We start from the raw sequence: 22334 nt of genomic DNA, 5'->3' as shown, positions 1-22334 counted from the left end.
GACCGGAATCGAACCCGGGCCGCCGCGGTGAAAGCGCCGAATCCTGACCACTAGACCACCAGGGAAATTACACTAAATTGTTACAACCTGGTTTTATCTATGCCACCTGTGCTTTTTATTTTTATTTCCAACCCCTTTCACCAGAGACATGTTTCAAATGAACATAAGAACATGAGATAAAGGAACAGGAGTCGACCGCTCGGCCCCTCAAGCCTGCCCCGCCATTCAATAAGATGATGGATGATCTGCCCCAGGCCTCAACTCCTCTTTTGTGCCAGCTCCTCATAGCCCCAACTCCCCGATATTTCAAAAATCTATCTACCTCCTCTTTAAATACATTCAGTGATCTAGCCTCTACAACTCTCTGGGGTAGAGAATTCCAGACATTTACTACCCTCTGAGAGAAGAAATTCCTTCGCATCTCAGTTTTAAATGAGTGCTCCCTTATTCTGTAACTATGTTCCCTAGATCGAGTGGAAAGGCCTTCTCTACATGAACCTGTCAAGCCTCCTCAGAATCTTGTAGGTTTCAATAAGATCACCCCTCATTCTTCTAAACTCTAATGAATAAAGGCTTAACCTGTTTCGCTGTTTTTCATCCCAAAAATGAGCCTGTTGAATCTATTTTGAACTGCCTCCAATGCCAGTATATCCTTTCTTAAATACGGGGGCCAAAATTGTACACAGTACTCCAGATGCGGCCTCACCAACACCCTGCACAGTTGTAACAAGACTTCTCTATTTTTAAACTCCAACCACGAGCAAAACAGGCCAACATTCCATTTACCTTCTTAATGACTTGCTGCACCTGCATGCTAACCTATTGTGTTAATGCACAAGAACACCCAGATCCCTCTGTGCTGCACTTTTTGGAGTCTCTCTCCATTTAAATAATAGTCTGCCTTTTGATTCTTCCGTCCAAAGTGCATCACCTCACACTTTCCTACATTCAAGTACATCTGCCAAGTTTTTTGCCCACTCACTCAACCTATCGATACCCCCTTGCAGATTCCTTATGTCCTCATCACAAAATTCACTCCCACCTATTTTTGTATCCTCAGAAAATTTGGATACATTACACTCTGCCCCCTCCTCCATGTTATTAATATAGATAGTAAATAATTGAGGCCCTAGGATTGATCCTTGTGGCACTCCGCTAGTTACGTCTTTCCAACCTGAAAAATCCCGACTCTCTGTCTTCTGTGTGTTAAATTGGGCACTTTACATTGCAGGGTTTGTGTAGGGTAATAGGGATCACGGTCTCTCACACACGGAAAGTTTCCCCGCTTGAAGCATTAACTGTATTAAATGTAGGGAAAGGTTGCATCGTTCCCGTTTGTTGTTAAATAGTAACTGGATGCATCATCTCAAAACAAAGTGACATTTATACTTGTCCAGGTTTTGAATGATCTTCTGAAAAATGCATCGCTCGGAAATTAGAGGGAAAGATGGGGGCGGATTTGCTGTAAGGTTGTTCGCACATGTGTGAGGTGTTGAATGAGCTGCTGATGTGCTCTGTCACCTCATGATTCTAATGTTAGATCAATTTCTCTGCCGCATGGCTAAGGTTTTCCGCCGAATTATACTTCCACAAAACAAGGTCCTGCAGTGCAATAAGATAGCACAGTTTGATATTCTGCAAGGAGCTGCATGTTGCTTTCGTAGCCTAGTAGTTATCACATTTCCTTTACACGGGGAAGATTCTCTGGTTGGAAACTCACATTAGAACTGGCAACATTTGTGGAAAACTTTCCTGCCGCCATTGACAACCCGGATCCGTATGACAATGAGTGTTGATGGGGAAAAAAAAACATCGGAAGTTTCGTCCCCGAGTGGTTTTGAACCACCAAACTTTCAGTTGGAAGAACACGCTAATCAATTTTGCTGCAGGAACTGATACAACTTCCTGTCTTCCTTGTACAAGCACAGCCAAATCTCTTTGTAAATCAATGCACACGTTCTCACCTTTTGAAACATGTCCTGCTTTGTTGCTTTTTAAAAATTACTTTTACGACCAAGTGAGTTACTTCAGTCTTTGCTACATTTTCCTCCGTCTGCCGTCTTGTTAGCCAAGCACCTCTTATATATTATAAAAACAGGAAATTCTGGGAAAACTCAGCTGGTCTGACAGCATCTGTGGAGAGGGAAACAGTGTTAACTTTTCGATTCCATGTGACCCCTCTTCAGAGCTGAAGAGAAGTAAAAAGTGATGGGGTTTATACTGTTCAAGTGGGGCAGGGTGGGGAGGGGGCGGGGAGGGTAGAGCAGGTGAAGCTTGGTAGAAGGTCAGCGAGAGGTGGGAGCTAAGGAGAGACTGACAAACGTATCATGGACACAAGAAAAAGGGAGTGTTAATGGCTGTGGTGAGGGCTGAATAAGGTGCTGATAGTTGCATAAAAGTACGAAAGCAGAATGTGTGAATAGCAGAACAAGGGTCAGCACTCTGTGAAAGAACAACGTGGAACAAGTAACAGATGGTGCTTTTGGAGTTGGGGTTGGATGGAGTGAGAGGGAAGTAGTTGGGAAAAAATGATTAAAAAGGGGATAAAAAGGGGTATGAAATAACGAATAAATGAATAAAAAATAAGTAAATAAAATACATTTTTATAAAGGGATTTTAAAAAGTGTGAAAATGGAGGAGAGAGTTCATGGTCTGAAGTTGTTCAACTAAATGTTAAGTCCAGAAGGCTGCAAAGTGTCTAAGCGGAAGATGAGGTGCTGTTCCTCCAGTTTGTGTTGAGCTTCACTGGAACATTGCAGCAGGCCAAGGACAGACATGTGGGCATGAGAGCAGGATGGGGTGTTGAAATGGTAACCGACAGGAAGGCCTGGGTCATGCTTGTGGACAGACTGAAGGTGTTCTGCAAAGTGGTCACCCAGTCTCCGTTTGGTCTCCTCAATGTAATAGTTGCAGATGTACAACTTGCTATTTCCAAAACCCACCAACTTAATCAATGCGGCTTCTCTGAAACTTTCAATGCAAATATTGATCCTTTATAAGGTGCCATTCCCAGAACTATACACAGTCCTCCAGTTGTGACCTAACCAGGGCTTTGTATAGCTGTAGCAAACATTTCCCTCTTTTCTATAACAGCCTCTGCAACAGGTTGTACAGCAAGAGGAATAAGAATATATATGTCGACTGAGAAAATGAGGAGATGCTTGATCGGAATAAATTTTGTTAAAAAAATTAAATCCAAATCAACAGTTTAAGTACTTTTTTTGTTCAAAAACTATGTAATAATCATAAGTGCAATTCTTGGTGTCATTGGGTGAAGGAAACTTTGGTAACGCTTCAGAATTTAGCAGACTGGGCACTGTAGAAGCTCCTTCTCATCTTTCAATATCATTTTTATTAAATCAGTATTTTCCAAGTGAAATTGGAGAATGAGTTGAGAGGGGGAAATCGGGATTATGCAGAGATGGAAGGAAAATCGGATGAATGAGGAGGCTCTTTGTAAAAAGCTTAGGCATGGAAAGGATGAGTGGGAGGATCTCTTACTGCGCTGTGCCATTTGATGATGACATTGTTGATCAGTCTGTCTCCAGCATTCCTAATGAGAACAGCCGAATTCCATTTCTTCAAAACAAAGACCCAAAGTGCTGCTGAATGACGTCACCGTTTAACATTCCATCCAGGTGCCTGCGCAGTTCAGAGGAGAAAAGTAACATCCGAGGTTTATCTGTAACTCAGGAAATTGAAGCGAGGGAAACTCAAGAAAATTACAATTGCCAGGGAAGTGATACCGAGTAAATTGTTGGAGGTGCGGGTTCACAAACCTTCGGGTCCTGATGGGATTTATCGTAGCATCTTAAAAGAAGTGCCAAGTAAGATATTTGATGTATTCGTTTTAATTTTCCAAATTCAATATATTTGGGCAAGATTCCATGAGATTGGAAAACAACAAATGTAATACGTTGGCTCAAAAAGTGAGAGAGACAGGAAACAGGAAACTGCAGGGCAGTCAGTTTAACATCTGTCAGAAGGAAAAGGTTCGATGCTATTTTTAGTGACGTTATGGCAGGACACATTAAAAAATTCAAGGTAATCAGGCAGAGTCAACATGGTTTTGTTAAAGGAAAATTGTCTTTGACCAATTTGTTAGAGTTCTTTGAACTAGCATATATTATGGATAATGGAGAATTGGTGGATGTGCTGTACTTAGGTTTCCAGAAGGCATTTGATAAAGTGACACATCAAGTGTTTTTTGCGGAAAGTAAAAGTTCATAGTGGAGGGGGTAATAGATTGGAATGGATAGAAGATTGGCTAGCTAACAGGAAGCAGAAATTAAGAAAAATGGCTCACTGTCTTGTTGGCAGGATCAGTGGTATGTCAAAGGGATCGGTGTTGGGGCCTCGGCTTTTTACAATGTGTATAAATGAGTTGGATGAATGGCCCAAGGAATGGTTGGTAAATATGCTGACGACAGAAAGATAGTTGGAAAAGTAATTTGTGGAGTTGACATAAGGACCTGAAAAGGGACATAGATAGATTAAGTGAATGGATAAAGATCTGGTAAATGGAATATAATGTGGGCAAATGTGAAATTGTCCATTTTGGCAGGAAGAATGAAAAAGCATATTATCTAAATGGTGAAAGATTTCCGGGCTCTGAGATGTAATGGTTAGCATGCAAACATAGCAAGTAATTAGGAAAGCTAATAAAATTATATTGTCGCTGGACTAATAGTCAAGGGAGCCAGGGTTACACTCCGGGTTCGAATCCCAAACAGCCCTTCTCTTCCTCTTTCATTCCCACACTGCCTCTGTGTTTGTTATCGACTGTGATATTTCCACTGTAATTGGTGAAACGAGTGTGGATTGCTGTGAAAAACCGTCTGGTTCACTAATGACCTTTAGGGAAAGAAATCTTACCTTGTCTGGCCACACGTGACTCCAGGCCCACAGCACTGTGGTTGACTCTTAAAATAGCCCCTGAAATGACCACTCAATTGTAACAAAGACACATAAAAGGATTGAACGGACTACCCAATATTTGACCAAGGCACTGGAAGCGACAATGGCAATTTCAGCCCTGTCGACCCTGCAAAGTACTCCTTACCAACATCTGCCTAACAGACTAGTCAAGCAAACAGCCTGACATATGGAATCGTGCCTTACAGATAATGCCTCAGACACCACCATCTCTGGGTATATCCTGTTCCACCGAGGACAGGCCCAGCAGAGGTGCCGGCACAGTCGGGAGGGAGTTGCCCTGGGAGTCCTCAATATTGATTCCGGACCCCATGAAGTCTCCAGGAAACAGGTCAAATGTGGGAAAGGAAAGCCTCGTGTTGATTAGCATGTATAATCTTCCCTCGGCTGATGAATCAGTGCTCCTCCATGTTGAACATCACTTGGAGGTGGCAAGGACGCACAATGTATTCTGGGTGGGAGACTTCAATGTCCATCGCCAAGCATGGCTCGGTAGTGCCACTACTGACCTAGCTGGCTTAGTCCTAAATAACATAGCTGCTAGACTGGGTCTACAGCAAGTGGTGAGCGAAAAACATACTTCACCTCATCCTCACCAACCTGCCTGCCTCAGATGCATCTGTCCATAACAGTATTGACAGGGGTAACTGCTGCACAGTCATTGCGGAGATGAAGTTCCGTCTTCACCTTAACAATGTCCTCCATCGTGTTGTGTGGCACGACCACCATGCTAAATGGGTTAGATTTCGAATAGATCTAGACTTGGCATCCAGGAGACGCTGTGGGCCATTGTACTTGAACATAATCTGTAACCTCATGGCCCTGCATATCCCCCACTGTAGCATCCCCAGCAAACCAGGGGATCAACCCTGGTTCAGTGAAGAGTGCAGGAGGCCATGTCAGGAGCGGCACCAGGCATACCTAAACATGAGGTGTCAACCTGGTGAAGATACAACAAAGGATTACTTGCATGCCAAAAAGCATAAGCAGCAAATGATGGACAGAGCTAAGTGATCCCACAACCAATGAATCGGATCTAAGCTCTGAATTCCTGTGACAATCAGTCGAGAATGGTGGTGGACAATTAAACGACTCACTGGAAATGGAGGTTCCACAAATATTCCCAAACTCAATGATGGGGGAGCCCAGTACATCAGTGGAAAAGATAAAGCATTTGCTACAATTTTCAGCCAGAAGTGCCGAGTGGATGGTCCATCTCGGCATCCCCCAGAGGTCCCCAGCATCACAGATGCCAGTCTTCAGCCAATTCGATTCACCCCACATGATGTAAAGAAGCGACTGAAGGCACTGGGTACTTCAAAGGCTATGGACCCTGACAATATTCTGGCAATAGTACTGAAAACTTGTTCTCCAGAGCTTACCGCGCCCTTAGCCAAGCTCTTCTTGTACAGCTATAACACTGGCATTTATCCGGCTATGTGGAAAATTGCCCAGGAATGTCCTGTACACAAAAAGCAAGACAAATCTGACTCAGCCAATTACCGCCCCATCAGTCTACTCTCTGCCATCAGTAAAGTAATGGAAGGGGTCACTGACAGTGCTATCAAGCAGCACTTACTTAGCCATAACCTGCTCACTGATGCCCGGTTTGGGTTCTGCCAGGGCCACTCAGCTCCTGATCTCATTACAGCCTTAGTTCAAACATGGACAAAAGAGCTGAACTCCAGAGGTGAGGTGAGAGTGACTGCCCTTGACATCAATGCAACATTTGGCCGAGTGTGGCATCAAGGAGCCCTAGCAAAACTGGAGTCAATGGGATCTGGGGGGAATACTCTCCACTGGTTGGAGTCATGCCGAGCACAAAGGAAAATGGTTGTGTTTGATCGAGGTCAGTCATCTCAGCTCCAGGTCATCACTGCAGGAGTTCCTCAGGGTACTGTCCTCAGCCCAACCATCTTCAGCTACTCCATCAATGATTTTCCACCCATCATAAGGTCAGAAGTGGGGATGTTCGCTGATGATTGCATAATGTTTAGTACCATTCACGACTCCTCAGATACTGAAGGAGTCTATGTCCAAATGCAGCAAGGCCTGGATAGTATCCAGGCTTGGGATGACAAGAGGCAGATAACATTCGTGCCACACAATTATCAGGCAATGACCATCTCCATCAAGAGAGAATCCATTCATCGCCCCTTGATGTTCAAGGCATTACCATCACTGAATCCCCCAGTGTCAATATCCTTGTTGTTACCATTGACCAGAAACCGAACTGGACTAGCCATATAAATACTGTGGCTACAAGAACAGGTCAGAGGCTAGGAGTCATGTGATGCGTAACTCATCTCCTGACTCTCCCAAAGCCATCTACAAGGCACAGGTCAGGTGTGTGATGGAATACTCTGCACTTGCTTTGCTGAGTGCAGCACCCACAACACTCAAGGAGCTTGAGACCATCCAGGACAAAGCAGCCCAATTGATTGGCACCGCATCCACAAACAATCACTCCCTCCACCACCGACGCACCGTAGCAGCATTCTAGATGCACTGCAGGAATTCACCAATGCTCCTTAGGCAGCACCTTCCAAACCCACGACCGTAACCATCTATAAGGACAAGGGCAGCAGGTAGATGGGAATGCCACCGCCTGGAAGTTCTCCTCCAAGTCACTCACCATCCTGCCTTGCAAATATATTGCCATTCCTTCACTGTCGCTGGGTCAAAATCCTGGAACTCCTTTTCTAACAGCACTGTGGGTGTACCTACACTACACAGACTGCAGCGGTTTAAGAAAGCAGTTCACCACTACCTTCTCAAGGACAACTAGGGACGGGCAATAAATGCTGGCCTAGCCAGCGATGCCCACACCCCGAGAATGGATAAAACAAAGAAAACTATCAGCATGAGAGATATAATAAGAGATTGGCCCTTTCTATGTATATCCTACAACAACAACTTATATTTATAAAGCGCCTTTAACCAAATGAAACGTCACGAGGCGCTCCTCAGGAGCATTATATAACAAAGTGTGACACTGAGCCACACATTCAGTCAGATGACTAAAATCTCGGTCAAAGGGGGAGACTTTAAGAACTGTCTTAATGTAGGAAAGTATCGACTTCATGTTCCAGCTAACAGCAATGGTGCTTCTCATTCGTGAAGAAGTCACTTGTGTTCAAGTTTAACAAGACATTTAGTCGGAGAAAGTTTTCTCTGGTGAAGAGATCGGGAATGAAACAAAAGCCAAATGTCCAGTTTATTGGTAGTTTCCCTGATGACAACTGACCAGGAATCGACGCTTCCATTGGACCAACAGCGAATAGGGTGGAGGGTTTTGGAAATTGAAAGTTACACGAATGTTGGTCCCACTGCACCAGGAGAACTCTCCTGTGGACAGGATGTGGAGTTGTTCAGCTCTCCTGAGCTGAGAGTGGAGCTGATTGAGCTGCCGGGCCTGCAGTGTACCTTGAAGAACCGCTGTCTGGGATATTTCCTCTTAATTCACTGGCTCCCAGCTGAAGTAGTTTCTGCAGTTAAATAGTTAACTTTGAATATCAATCGCAATTTAACCTTTGGAGCAAAATCTGCAACTTTAAATCAGCTGTAAAACAGAAAGCAAATTCATGCTAATGCATTTGGAGAGGGCAAACAAAGCTGGAGAATACACAATAAACAGGAGAATATTGGGAGGGGTAGAAAAAGTGAGAGACCTCGGAGTCCATGTCCACAGGTCCCTGAAGGTGGCAGGACAGGTGGATCAGGTGGTAAAGAAAGCATATATTTATCAGAACTCACAATACACCAGAAAACTCACATCGGGGAGAGGCCATTCACCTGTACGGAGTGTGGGAAGGGATTCACTCAGTTATCCAGCCTGCTGAGACACGAACAAACTCACACTGAGGGGAGGCCATTCAGCTGCTCCATGTGTGGGAAAATATTCACCCATTCAAACAACCTTGTGAGACACCAACGAGTTCACACTGGAGAGAAGTTGTTCAGCTGCTCCGAGTGTGGCAAGAGATTTACTCAGTCATCCCACCTACAGACACATCAACAAATTCACACTGCCGAGTGGCCTTTTAAATGCCCAGACTGTGAGAAGTGCTTTAAAATTCCAGTGAACTGATGTCCCATCAACGTGTTCACACTGACGAGAGACCGTTCAGGTGCTCTCACTGTGGGACTGGGTTCAGGTGGTCATCTCAACTCACTGGACACCAATGAATTCACTCTGGAGAGAGGCCGTTCAGCTTTTCCGAGTGTGGGAAGGGATTCACTCAGTCGCTAACCTGCAGAGACACCAGCGAGTTCACAATTAACAAGTGATTGGATTTTGCTGTGAATCACATCATAATGTGATGTACATTCTGAACCATGTACATTAGGGTCTGTTTCTGCTGATGGTAATAAACTCCAGCCCAGTTATAGGGGTTATATTCTGTATGACAATCAGATTTGTGTTACACACATGGTGTATTAAGTCTTTTTAATATTTCTAACACAAATTAGTTCCTTTTGAACATAGGAACATGTCTCAGGACATTGGGACAGCAATGAACAAACTCAGGGGAATATTGGATACAGAGTCAAAACAACATTATATTCTTTCACCATGTGACCTATCTCAGAATTCTCTCATCAAACAGACCATCAACATGAGAGGAATTGACTTTTTCAGTCATTCCAAGAGGAAATTAGTGGCTGTAATTATCCAGGAATGTTGTTCTGAAATTTACACTACCTCCCACTGTCACCAAAGCTGGCAATAGACAGCTCATTGTTCTAATTGTGTTGTAGCCTCTGTCCCAGATGTTCTTCAATGTAGATTTAATGTTCAGAGAAAGGGGTGAGATTGGATGGTCAAAACCGCTCACAGGCTATGGAGGGTGATATTGACTTGAATGTGCCAAAAACAGTGTTCTTCACAGGCACTGATACTTTATCCCCAGTATTAGTCACTTTGGTTGGTGTTGTCCACCTGATAGGACAGGATGTGTCCTCATGTGTCTGGTTGTATGAGTGCGGGTGTGTCCCTGAGTGTGGAAGTGTGTGTAAATGTGTGGTGGATGTGGAGAGGATGTCTGAGTGTGTGTCAGACAGACAGAGAATGTGTGTGTGGGTCTCTGTGTGTGGTTGTCTGTGCTGCTTCTCATTAGCTATAACACAAACCTTCCTCTCCAAGCAGACAACAAGGCTCCTGAGAATCCCATCCAGTGATGTGAATGGTACGATTCGGAGATCCTTCATCCAGGGTGAAACCACAGTCTGACTGTGTGCTGTGTTAAACCTGACATCTACACAACCAGGCCCCACTTCTCCTGGAGCAACATGAAGTATCTGCTGCTTTCCAGATCCATTCCTTTCCCCTCACCATTATCCTCAGGTAATTCACAAATTCCTTGTGTACATCATCCTCCAACACGCCTATGGTTTCCACTTGAAATATTTCCATTGGTCTTTTTCACAGAGAGCAATGGGATTGCTGCTATCACAGGAATCAGTTCTGAAATACTGTCCCTCTGATCTTCAGACTTCCTGGAGTAATACACTGATCCAGATCTTCCCACCTAACACAAATCCATATCCCCACCTGAGTTCCAGATTTTAATGTGATGTCATTTCACCCCTTTAAACCTGATTCAGCACACCCTCTCCACACGTCTCCAAGATCAGTTGTTCCTTTGTAACCTGGGTTGTTCTGAATGATGACAACATGAACCTTCCTCCTAACCTGTCCTAAACCTTAAAAGGGGGGAATGTGCCTTTAACACATATATGCTTCAAGTTAGTAATTCTGCTTAGCCTGACTGACATAATTAATTTAGGACTAACAGAAGGATTAGGGAATGGTCGAATGGACAGATGTCCAACGGAGACATAAGGGGACTTCTTGCTAATGTCGGGATTACAAGGTTAGACATTATTTTTACGTTGTTTTTTTTAACAATTTGCTGATTTTTGACGGATGGTGAGACACTGAGAAGGAGCTAGAAAGTCGAGGAAGTCAGAGGAAGTGCACTTGTGGTGTGAGGTTGGGAGGGGAATAACAGAGGAACCAGGTATGGGTGCAGACCATTTCTACATAGGCATGAACATATAGGATCGAAATTATAAACAAGGGCACACGGTTCATTCTGTAATCATGATCAATGCTGTAATGTCTACAAAATACTCCAAACGGACGGGAGAAACTTGTATCGATGAGATGTCTTTGGAGCTCTCCTGTATCCCCATATTTGTCGTTAATGTTGCTTTTCCATCACACAGCTGACTCATGTCGAGTGTCTTAGATTCTCCACAACACCCGTCTGTCGGTTCATTCACTGAAACCACGGACTCTCCTCGTTCTAACGGTGACATTCCCTGTCTGCCCGGTTATTTCTTGAAGTCAGTCAGCCTTTGAATTGTTTGTACATTGTTTCATCATGTCCCACCCAGCTGGCCACCAGTGTAGAGGCATTGGAGGAGGACGGTTTGGACAATGTTGTTAGAGGCTGCAGACAGGCCGAGAAGGACAATGAGGGAGTTTTCCTCAGTCACATTCACATCGGGTGTCATTGGTGACTTTGGGAAGAGCTATTTCGATACCGTGACAGGGACAGAGATCTTATTGGAGAGATTTAAACATGGAGTTCTGGGAAATGTGGACATGGATTTGGGAGGTGATCAGGACTTTGAAGAGCGAAAGGAGGTTGGAGCTGGAGCGGGAGTTTAATAGGATAGTGGGGTCAAGTGTTGGTTTTATTGAGGACAGGTGATGATGGCAGATTTGAAGGAGAGATGGGCAATACCAGGAGAGAGAGAACCGTTAATATCAGTGAACATGGGGAAATTGGGTGATCAGCAGTTTAGCGGGAATAGGGTCGATGGAACAGGAGGTGGGTCTCATGGACAAAGTGAGCTCTGAGAGGGCAAGAAGGGGAGATGGGAGAGAAACTGGAGAAAGATGTGGGTTCAGAGCTCGGACGTGGGGGATCTTTAGAGAAAGTTTGTCCCGATGGGCTAGTGGAAGGGAAGAAAGCAGCAGAGGCAGCTGATCGGATTGTCTCAATCTTAGTGACAAAGAAGCTCCATGAGCTCCTCACACTTGTTGCTGGAGGTGAGGATGGAGGAGACAGGGGAGAGGGAGAGCCCTTCAAAAGGAACTAATGTCTTAGGGATAGTAAAAAGATTCAACATCATCTATTTAATAGAAAGCTTAATGATTTTATTTTTATCCAGGACATTAACACCTATAACTGGGCTGGAGTTTGCTAACATCAGCAGAAACAGACCCCAGTGAAACATGGTTCAGTTGCAAAACTCAATCACTGTAGTTACTCATGAACCTGCTGGTGTCTCAGCAGGTTGGATGACTGAGTGAATCCTTTCCCAGACTCAAAGCAGGTGAAAGGTCTCTCCCCAGTGTGAACTCACTGGTGTGAAATCAGATTAGCTGATCGCCTGAACCCAGTCCCACAGTGAGAGCACCTGAACGGTCTCTCGTCAGAGTGAACACGTTGATGGGACATCAGGTCCCCGGAACTTTTATAGCACTTCCCGCAGTTTGGACATTGAAAAGGTCTCTCCTCACTGTGAACTCGCTGGTGCGTCAACAGATGGGATGAATCAGTGAATCTCTTCCCACATTCTGAACAGGTGAAATGCCTCTCTCCAGTGTGACCATGCTGGTGTCTCAGCAGGTTGGATGACTGAGTGTGTCCCTTCCCACACTTGGAACAGATAAATGGCTTCTCCCCAGTGTGAATTCGTTGGTGCACAGTCAGATGAGATGATCGCCTGAACCCAGTCCCACAGTAAGAGCAGCTGAACAGTCTCTCGTCAGTGTGAACACGTTGATGGGACATCAGTTCCCAGGAACTTTTGTAGCACTTCCCACAGTCCAAGCATTTAAAAGGTCTCTCATCAGTGTGAACTCGCTGGTGTTTCAGTAGGTAGGATGAACGAGTGAATCCCTTCCCACACTCGGAGCAGATGAACGGTCTCTCTGCTGTTTGACTGCACCGATGTCTTTCCATGTAATTGAATCCCTTCCCACAGTCCCCACATTTCCACGGTTTCTCCCTGTTGGGACTGCATTTATGTCCTGCCAGATTAGATGATTGGCTGAAGCCTTGTCCACACACACAACACGTGTACAGTTGCTCCCCACTGTGGACGGTGCTTTTTCCTTCCATGTTCAAAATCCGATGATATTCAGACTACGATAAACTGTGCAACTCCATCAGATCCTGATGTGATGTTTGGTTTCAGTTTCCTGACTGCAAATCCTCTCCTTCTAATATCCTGTGGAATTGATTTAAAACAGAAAGAGGGAGTGAGAGAGAACCCACAAAAACACAAAGGCAGGTTGTGAAACTGAGCTGAATGAATCTGGGAAATTGTGGGGCCGGCACGAGGAAAAAGTAACCACGAAAGATGCTGGATTGTCACAAAAACTCAACTGGTTCACTAAGGTCCACCAGAGAAAGGACCTTCTACACAGTCTGTGCCCATAAATTTCAAACTTGTGCCTGAACACTAAGGTCTAGGTCATAGGAGCAGGAGTCCTAACACTGACTCCTGGGGAAATCCACTTTCAACCTTCCTCCATTCTGAAAAATCATTACTCTCTGTTTCCTGTCACTCAGTCAATTTTGTACCCATGTTGCTGCTGCCCATTTTGTTCTATGAGCTATAACTTTGCTCACAAGTCTGTTATGTGGCACTTTACCTAATGCCATTTGGAAGACCATGTACACCACATTAACAGCATTACCCTCATCAACCACACTGTTAACTCTTGAAAAACCTTAAGCAAGTTAGTTTAACATGATTTTCCCTTAATAAACTTGTGCTGGGTTTCCTGAATTAGTCCACATTTGCTTAAGTGACTATTAATTTTGTCCAGAAATATCACTCCCAAGGCTAAACTGACTGGTCTGGTAGTTGCTGGGCTGATCATTACACCCTTTTTGAACAAAGGTGTATGATTTGCAATTCTCCTGTCCTCTGTCACCACTCATGGGTCTGAAGAAGATTGGAATAATATGGTCAGTGCCTCCACAATTTCCACTCTGAATTCCCTCAGTGTCCTTGGATACATCTCATCCAATCCTGGTGCCTTGTCAACTTTATCAGACAGCCTATATAATACCTTCTCCTTATCAATATTAAACACCACAAGTGTTTGAACTACCTCCTCTTTAACCATGACCTGTGCAGCATCATCCTCTTTGGTAAAGACAGATGCCAAATATTCATTTATACCTCATCCATGCCCCCTGTCCCAATGGGTAAATCACCTTTTTGTAAATCCCTAATCAGTCCCTTTTTCCTTTTACCGGCCTGTTACTAGGTATAAGCCAGAGAAAGTGTTTTGATTTCCTTCCATGTTAGCTGCCAGTCTCTTCTCATACTCTCTCTTTGCTTCTCTTACTCTCTTTTTCCAATTTCTCTCTGAATATTCTTTCTTTATCCTGTCTCTCGGTTGTATTAGCCACCTGATATCTCTGTTAGCAGACTTATTCATCTTCATCTTAATGTCTTCTCTTAGTTAGTGAGCTGTGGATATGTTAGCCACACCTTCCTCATTTGTAAGAATATGTCATTACTATGTCTGATTTATTTCCTCTTTAAGGCAGCCCATTCCTCAATTACAGTTTCTCCTGCCAACCTTTGATTCCACTTTACTGGGTCAGATCCATTCTCACCTTATTGAAGTTGGCTTTCCCCAGTTAATTATTCTTTCTCCTACAAGTAACCTTTGCCCACAGACAGACAGGCCAACTGTTTACCTTCCAGATTTAAAGGCCGATGATATTCAGATCCTCACGAATCGAGTGACTCTGCCAGATCTGAATTGATGTTTGATTTGAGTTTCCCATCTGTCAACCCTTAACTTCGAAGATCCAGTATCAGAAATTTACAGAAACACTAACCGTCAGTCCAAGATAGAAATTAAGAGACAAACATTTCTCCTGGTTTGAGTTTGCTGTGTGTAAATCCTCCCCTTCTAAACCCCTGTAAAAGGAGTTTCCAAAATCCATCCCTGTCAGTCCAGGATAGAAATGCGCAACATCCTCTCTTCCTGCTACCTGGACCAGGATGGCCGCGCATGCGCCCTGATGCACATTGCCCCTGTGAAGATGGCGGTTGTTAACTCGGGCCTGTCTCCAAGAGGAGACGCGGGTCAGAGTTGTCCCCTCTCCGTTCGGTGTAACCGCAGGACCGGTAGCTTCTTATTCAAGATTTCAGACCTTCACAGGGTCTTCATGAAGCCTCCCCGCCCACTCCGCCGCCTCCATCTCTCCCCACTCACCGACTCCTTTTACTCGCCTGTGTTCGCCATTTCTCAGCGTCTTCCACCAGCTCCAGATGGGACTGCGCATGCTCCAGTCAGAGATCGCAATGCGCATGTACCAGTCACTGCGCCTGCGCGAGGACCGCCTGTCGTGAGGATAGAGCACATTCTGCCCCCCACTGAATCCTGGGTAAATGTACCGCCATTGAAAGGCCTTTTCTGTAAAGATAATTATGTTTAATGTTCCGATGATGATTGGCGCCATAGGGGGCTAATGTATAAAATTATTAATATTGATATGGCAACCATAGTGCACGGCCCCTCCACCATAGTTCTGTCCTGGGTGTAATTAACAACAGATCAAACCCTGACAGTTAGATCTGAACTCACTGGAGTCTCAGCAGCGGCGCAGACAAGTGATTTTTCTCCTCATATTCTGACGACTGAAACTCTGTCTTGTCAGTTGGAATGTAGCAATTGTGGATCTAATCCTTTGACCTTCTAAAACTGGAGTGTTAGCAGGTGGGCAGTGAGCAAAGGGTTGCACACATGAAGTATCTGAATGGTCTCCCACAGGTATGACTGTGCTGCTGTGTCAGAAAATGGAATAACGAGGTGAATCCATTTCCACATTCAGGTGGTGTGATTTCATGGCGTGATTTTGCAACATAAGTGTTCGGCTCACACAGGGATCTCAAACCCTTCTGAGAATGTGCTCTACATTCTCAACCACAGTTAGAGAAAGGTGGTGCTGTAAATCTGAAATAAAAAAACAGAATATTGGAATTTTCAGCAGATCTGGCAGTGTCTGTGGATAGTGAAAGATGTATTTAAATTTCAGGGCTGTGGCTTTCCATCAGAATTGCACTGCATCAGTGAGCAGACTTGAAAACTTAACTCTATTTCTCAATTCACAGATTCTCCTGGATGTGCTGAGTATTTCCATGATTTTCTGCTTTTATCTCTGATTGAAGAAGTTGCATATGAATTGTGCATTAGATTTATTGATGACTAATGTACATTTATTCTCAACCATCTACAAGTGGAAAACTCTTCCACTTGTCTACCCTGTCAACCCCTTTCATTATCTTAAAGGCCTTAGTCAGGTCATCCTTCACTTTCATTTCCAGAGAAAAACTTTTCAATCCGTTAAATCTTTGTGAATTTGACATATTTTCCAATTCTGCCATCATTCCGGTAAATCTTTTTTGCACCACCCCCAGTGCTTCGCTCCTTCCTATAATATGGAGGCAGAGCTAATCTGAGCATCAAAGTCACATTGTCCCAAATTCCTGTATGTTGTAAGGATCATTCTTGCAGTGGGAGAGGGAATATGGTTTCGAGCTGTTATTCACCATCCCCTGTTTCAGCCATTCTCCCATAAACTGAAAATAAGATTAGATGAAATGAGCAGATCTAATGAGCCGCTCTGTGACATAATGAATCAATTACAAAGTTGTCTCTCAGCCTTACAGTGAAGCGGAGGGTATTTTTCATTCTAAATTTGCTAATTATACCATTAAGAATACCTGTCAGAGAATGACTAGATTTCAGCATGGGGCCAGTGTAAAGCTCATTTAACATGATTACCAAGCAGTGAAGAGGTGAATTTGTAACTCACATGGACCTTGTTTGTGCATTTCCCAGATTAATAGTTGCACTGAGTCTGTTGTTCTCCATCTTGATATATTCAAGATGGAAATCCATAAATATTTGGGCACTAAGGGATAAGATGATAGGATGTGAAAATGGAGTTGAGCTGGAAGAACATTTAATGGTGGAGCAGGCTCAAGGGACCTTTTGGTCCAACCCTGCTCCTATTTCTTGTTTTCTTATGAACATCAGTGTGAATCATTTCCATTCAAGCACAGCAGATGCAGCAGCACCCATCCACCTCCTCCCTTCCCTCATTCCAGGGCCCAAAACACTTTCCAAGGGGCACAGTGATTTACTGGTACTTCTTGCTATTCAGTATTGTCTATTCACTGACCACAGTACGGTTTTCTCTACATTGAGGAGATTAAATCCCAATTGGGTAACTGCTTTGTGGAACATCACCTTTCAGTCTCCAAGTGTGACCCTGAGGTCCTGGTCATTTACCAGTTTAATCTCCACCCACTCCCACTCTGACCTCGACCTCCTGCACTGTTCCAATGAAGCTAAATGGAAGCTCGAGGAACAGCAGCCCATCATTCATTGGACACTTTACATCCTTCTGGACTCAACATTCATTTTGACAATTTCAGATCATAACCACTGCTCCCATTTTTTCTGACAGTAGGTGCTGGTAATGGTTCTTCTTTTACCATTTATCCCTCCTCTGGGCCTGTGTTGTTTCTCCACTTGTCCCATTAGTTTATTTCCTTGTCTCATTATCACCCAATGCTGCCTTGCACCATCATCCCCTTTGTCATTTAATCACGAGTTCAGGCTCGGACAAGGGGGATCTTTAGAGATAGTTTGTCCCGGTGGGCTAGTGGAAGGAGGGAAGCAGCAGAGGCAGCTGATCAGATTGTCTCAATCTTAGTGACAAAGAAGCTCCATGAGCTCCTCACACTTGTTGCTGGAGGTGGGGATGGAGGAGACAGGGGAGAGGGAGAGCCCTTCAAAAGGAACTAACTTGTGCTAGAAATATCAAAACGACTCAACTGTTCATCGCAAAGCTGCTTTATTCCAATTTTATACAGAATCTGTAACTGGGCTGGAGTTTATTAACATCAAAAAGCAACTAACTTGTTAAAAATATTAAAAAGGTTCAATGCATTGTGTTTAACACAATGCTGATTTATTTGACTTTTATCTAAGCGGGCTGGAGTTTATTAATGTCTACAGAAACACACTATAATGAACATAATTCAGTCCTGAATGTTATTAAGAGCAAAATCCCATCACGACAGTTACTTGTGAACTTGCTGATGTCTTAGCCGATGGGATGACTTACTGAATCCCTTCCCACATTCGGAGCAGGTAAATGGCCTCTCTCCAGTGTGAACTCTCTGGTGTCTTAGCCGGTGGGATGACTGACTGAATCCCTTCCCACATTCGGAGCAGGTAAATGGCCTCTCTCCAGTGTGAATTGTCTGGTGCAGCAGCAGGTTGAATGACTGACTGAATCCCTTCCCACATTCGGAGCAGGTGAATGGCTTCTCTCCAGTGTGAACTCTCTGGTGTCTCAGCAGGCCGGATGACTGACTGAATCCCTTCCCACATTCGGAGCAGGTGAATGGCCTCTCTCCAGTGTGAACTCTCTGGTGTCTCAGCAGGCCGGATGACTGACTGAATCCCTTCCCGCATTCGGAGCAGGTGAACGGTCTCTCTCCAGTGTGGACTCGCTGGTGTGCGATGAGATGAGATGATTGCCTGAACCCAGTCCCACAGTGAGAGCACCTGAATGGTCTCTCATCATTGTGAACACATTGATGGGACTTTAGTTCCACAGAACTTTTGAAGCACGTCTCACACTGTGGGCATTTAAAAGGTCTCTCATTTGTGTTAACTTGCTGGTGTCCCATGAGGTTGGCTAATTGAGTGAATCCCTTCCCACGCTCAGAGCAAGTGAATGGTCTCTCCCCAGTGTGAGTGCACCAATGAGATCCCAGTTCCAATGAGGATTTGAATCTCTTCCCACAGTCCCCACATTTCCATGGTTTCTCTCCATTGTGACTGCATTTATGCTCCATCAGGTCAGATGATTGGATGAAGCCTCGTCCACACACAGAACACGTGTACGGTTTCTCCCCACTGTGAACGGTGCTTTTTCCTTCCATGTTCAAAATCTGAAGATACTCAGTTTAAGATAAATTAAGTGATTCCATCAGATCCTGGTGTGATGTTTGGTTTCAGTTTCCCGAATGCAAATCCTCCCCCTCTAATCCCCTGTGGAATTGATTTAAAATAGGAAAAGGGGAGTGAGAGAGAACCCACAAAAACACAAAGGCAGGTTGTGAAATTGAGCTGAATGAATCTGGGAATTTGTGGGGCCGGCACTGGGAAAAAGTGACCGTGAAAACTGCTGGATCGTCATAAAAACCCAACTGGTTCACTAATGTCCTTCAGGGGAGGGAACCTGCCACCCGGTCTGGGCCTACACAAGACTCTGGCCTCTAAGAACATACGAAATAGGATCAAGAGAAGTCCTAACACCCTGTCGAGCCTGCTCCACCATTCAATACGATCGTGGCTGATCTTGGGCTTCAACTCCACTTTCCCACCCACTCCCCATATCCCTCGACTCCCTGAAAGACCAAAAATCTGTCCATCTCAGCCGGAAATATATTCAATGATGGAGCATCCACAACTCGCTGGGATGGAGAATTCAATGTGACAGAGAGAGTAAGAGAGAGAGGAGTGGGAGAGACAGAGAGAGAAGGTTACTAAACAAAGCACAGGATGTCAATAAACAGAATTCAAGTGCATGGGATTGGGGTAATATCCTGTCATATTTGAGAATTGGTGAAAAGACAGAAAACAGAGAGTCGGAATAAATGTCTCATTCTCAGGATGACAGGCTGTTTTTGTGGGATACTGCAAGGATCAGTGCTTGGCCCACAGCCATTCACAAACTATACAAATGATTTGAAGGCACTCATTTAAGCAGCACCTAAATTTTTAAACATTCTCATCCTTTTTTTCCTCCATGGTTGTGATCATTCCTATCTCTGTAACCTCCTCCAGCCTCACAATCCCCCTGAGATATCTGCAGTTCTTGAATTCGAGAATAACTGATTTTTATAATTCCATCACTGGTTGCCATTCTGTCAGTTTCCAAGACTCTAGAATTCCCTCCCTAAACCTCTCCGCCTCTCTACCTCATTTGCTTCCTTTAAGATATTCCTTCAGACCGACCTCTTTGACCAAATTATTGGCCACCTGCCCGAGTATCTCCTTGGTTTCTAATATTTCTGTGAAATGTCTTGGTAAACTATATAACAATAAATGTGCGATATAAACACAAATTGTTGTTGTTGATTTGGAGAAATATCAATGTCCCTTCCTCATCGCTGGGTGAATAACCTGTAGCTCCTTACCTACCAGCAGTGTGCGAGCACCTTCACCACACGGACTTAATTAGTTATGGGTTGAAAGGTTATGGGGAGAGGGAGGGAAATTGGAGTTGAGGCCAAAATGAGATCAGCCATGATCATAATGAATGGTGGGGCAGGCTCGAGGGGCTGAATTGCCCACTCCTGCTCCTAGTTCTTATGTTCTTATGTTCAAGGATCTATGGACATGCACACCAAGGGTCTGTACTTCCTCGGGTCCTACCATTCATCATATACTCCCTTGCCCAGTTAGTCCTCCAAAAATGCATCACCTCACACTTTTTGGGATTAAATTCTATTTTCCACTGTTATGCCCATCTGACCAGCCCATCTATATCGTCCTGTTGTCTAAGGGTTTCCTCCTCGCTATTTACCACACTAGTGATTTTTTTGTGTCACCTGTGAACTTACTGATCATACCTCCTACATTCATGTCTACATCATTAATGTCCACTAAAAACAACAAGAGACCCAGCACCGAACCCTGCAGTACGCCACTGGACACAGGCTTCCAGTCACAAAAACAACCTTTGACCATCACCCTCTGCCTCCTGACACTGAGCTAATTCTGGATCCAATTTGCCAAATTGCCATGGGTCACATGGGCTCTTACCTTCTGGACCTGTCTCCCATGCCAGACCTTGTCAAAAGCCTGAGAGAATTCCATGTGGACTACATCAATTGAACTACCCTCATCTACACACCTCGTTACCTCCTTGAAAAATTTGATCAAATTTGTTAGACATGATCTTTCACTGACAAAGCCATGCTGACTATCCTTGATTAATTCTTGCCTCTCCACGTGGGGATTAATTCTGTCCCTCAGAATGTTTCGAAAAGTTTCCCTACTACTGATGTTGGACTCACTGTCCTATTAGCTCCCTGGTTTATCCCTACCATTCTTCTTTAATAATGGTACCACATTAGCTGTCCTCCAGTCTTCTGGCACCCCTCCTGTGGCCAGAGAGAATTTGAAAAATAATGTCAGGGCCCCTGCAATCTCCTCCCTTGCCTCCCACAGCACCTGGGATACATCTCATCTGGGCCTGGGGATTAATACACTTTTAAGGCCCAATAAAACCGCTAATACTTCCTCCCTCTCAATACTCATTTGTTCAAGTATATCACAGTCCCCTTCCCTGATTTCTTTACCAACATCGTCCTTCTGTATAGTTAATACAGATGCAAAGTACTCATTTAAAACCTCATCTACATCTTCCAGCTCCTCACACAGATTGCCATTTTGGTCCCTGATGGGCCCTAATCTTTCCCTGGTTATCCTCCTGCCCTGAATATACTTATAAAATGCCTTTGGATTTTAACTTATTTCACCCAGCTGTGTTTTTCATGCCCCCTCTTCGCCTTCCTAATTTCTTTTTTAAGTAACCCCCTGCACTTTCTCTACCCATCAAGGGCTCCTGCTGTTTTGAGCCCTCGGTATGTACCATAAGCTTCCCTTTCTTTCCCCCCTCATCTAATCCTGTCAATTCCTCAACATCCCGGTTTCTCTGGACTTGTTGGTCCTTTGTGGGAAAATGTTGGCCCTGCACACTATTTCCTTTTTGAATGACTCCCACTGCTCTGATGATGATTTTCCTACAAGTAGCTGCTCCCAGTCCACTTTGGCCAGGTCCTGTCTTATCATATTGAAATTGGCCTTCCCCCAATTCAAAACCCTTATTTTCGATCCATCTTCGTCTTTTTCCTTAACTACTTAAATCTTACTGAGTTTTGGTCATTATCACTGAACTGCTCCCCCACTGACACTTCTACAACTTGCCCGGCTTTGTTCTCTAAAAGAAGGTCCAGCACCTCTCTTGTAAGACTTTTTATGTGCTGGCTTGAAAATCTCTCCTGGATATATTTGAAGAATTCAGCCCCCTCAAAGTCTTTCACACTTTGTCTATCCCAGTTAATATTGGGGAAGTTGAAATCCCCGACTATTATTACCCTATTATTTTGACACTTATGAGATTTGCCTACATATCTGCCCTTCTATCTCTCCCTGACTGTTTGGGGGTCTATAGTATGCTCACAACAATGTGATTGACCCCTTTTTGTTTTTAAGTTCTACCTATATGGCCTGATTTAAGGAACCTTCTAAGATACCA

The 22334-nt window shown here is 44.3% G+C and overlaps 3 protein-coding genes and 1 pseudogene across 3 annotated transcripts in view; 2 read left to right on the top strand and 2 right to left on the bottom strand.

Annotated features, from left to right (window-relative positions):
• The window catches only part of LOC144698561 (uncharacterized), a 134149-nt gene that overhangs the window by 31260 nt on the left and 80555 nt on the right, over positions 1-22334 (bottom strand). The gene's annotated exons all lie outside the window — the stretch shown is intronic.
• The window catches only part of LOC144698306 (uncharacterized), a 119378-nt gene that overhangs the window by 51309 nt on the left and 45735 nt on the right, over positions 1-22334 (top strand). The gene's annotated exons all lie outside the window — the stretch shown is intronic.
• Positions 1-22334, top strand: part of LOC144698560 (uncharacterized) — a 59792-nt pseudogene that overhangs the window by 4246 nt on the left and 33212 nt on the right.
• LOC144698562 (uncharacterized) overlaps positions 1-22334 on the bottom strand; it is a 1040782-nt gene that overhangs the window by 993856 nt on the left and 24592 nt on the right. The gene's annotated exons all lie outside the window — the stretch shown is intronic.

Source organism: Cetorhinus maximus, chromosome 23 (genome assembly GCF_964194155.1).
Source record: "Cetorhinus maximus chromosome 23, sCetMax3.hap1.1, whole genome shotgun sequence".
NCBI lineage: Eukaryota > Metazoa > Chordata > Chondrichthyes > Lamniformes > Cetorhinidae > Cetorhinus > Cetorhinus maximus.
The sequence above is the reverse complement of the archived record's forward strand: the minus strand, read 5'-3'. Positions and strand labels throughout refer to the sequence as shown.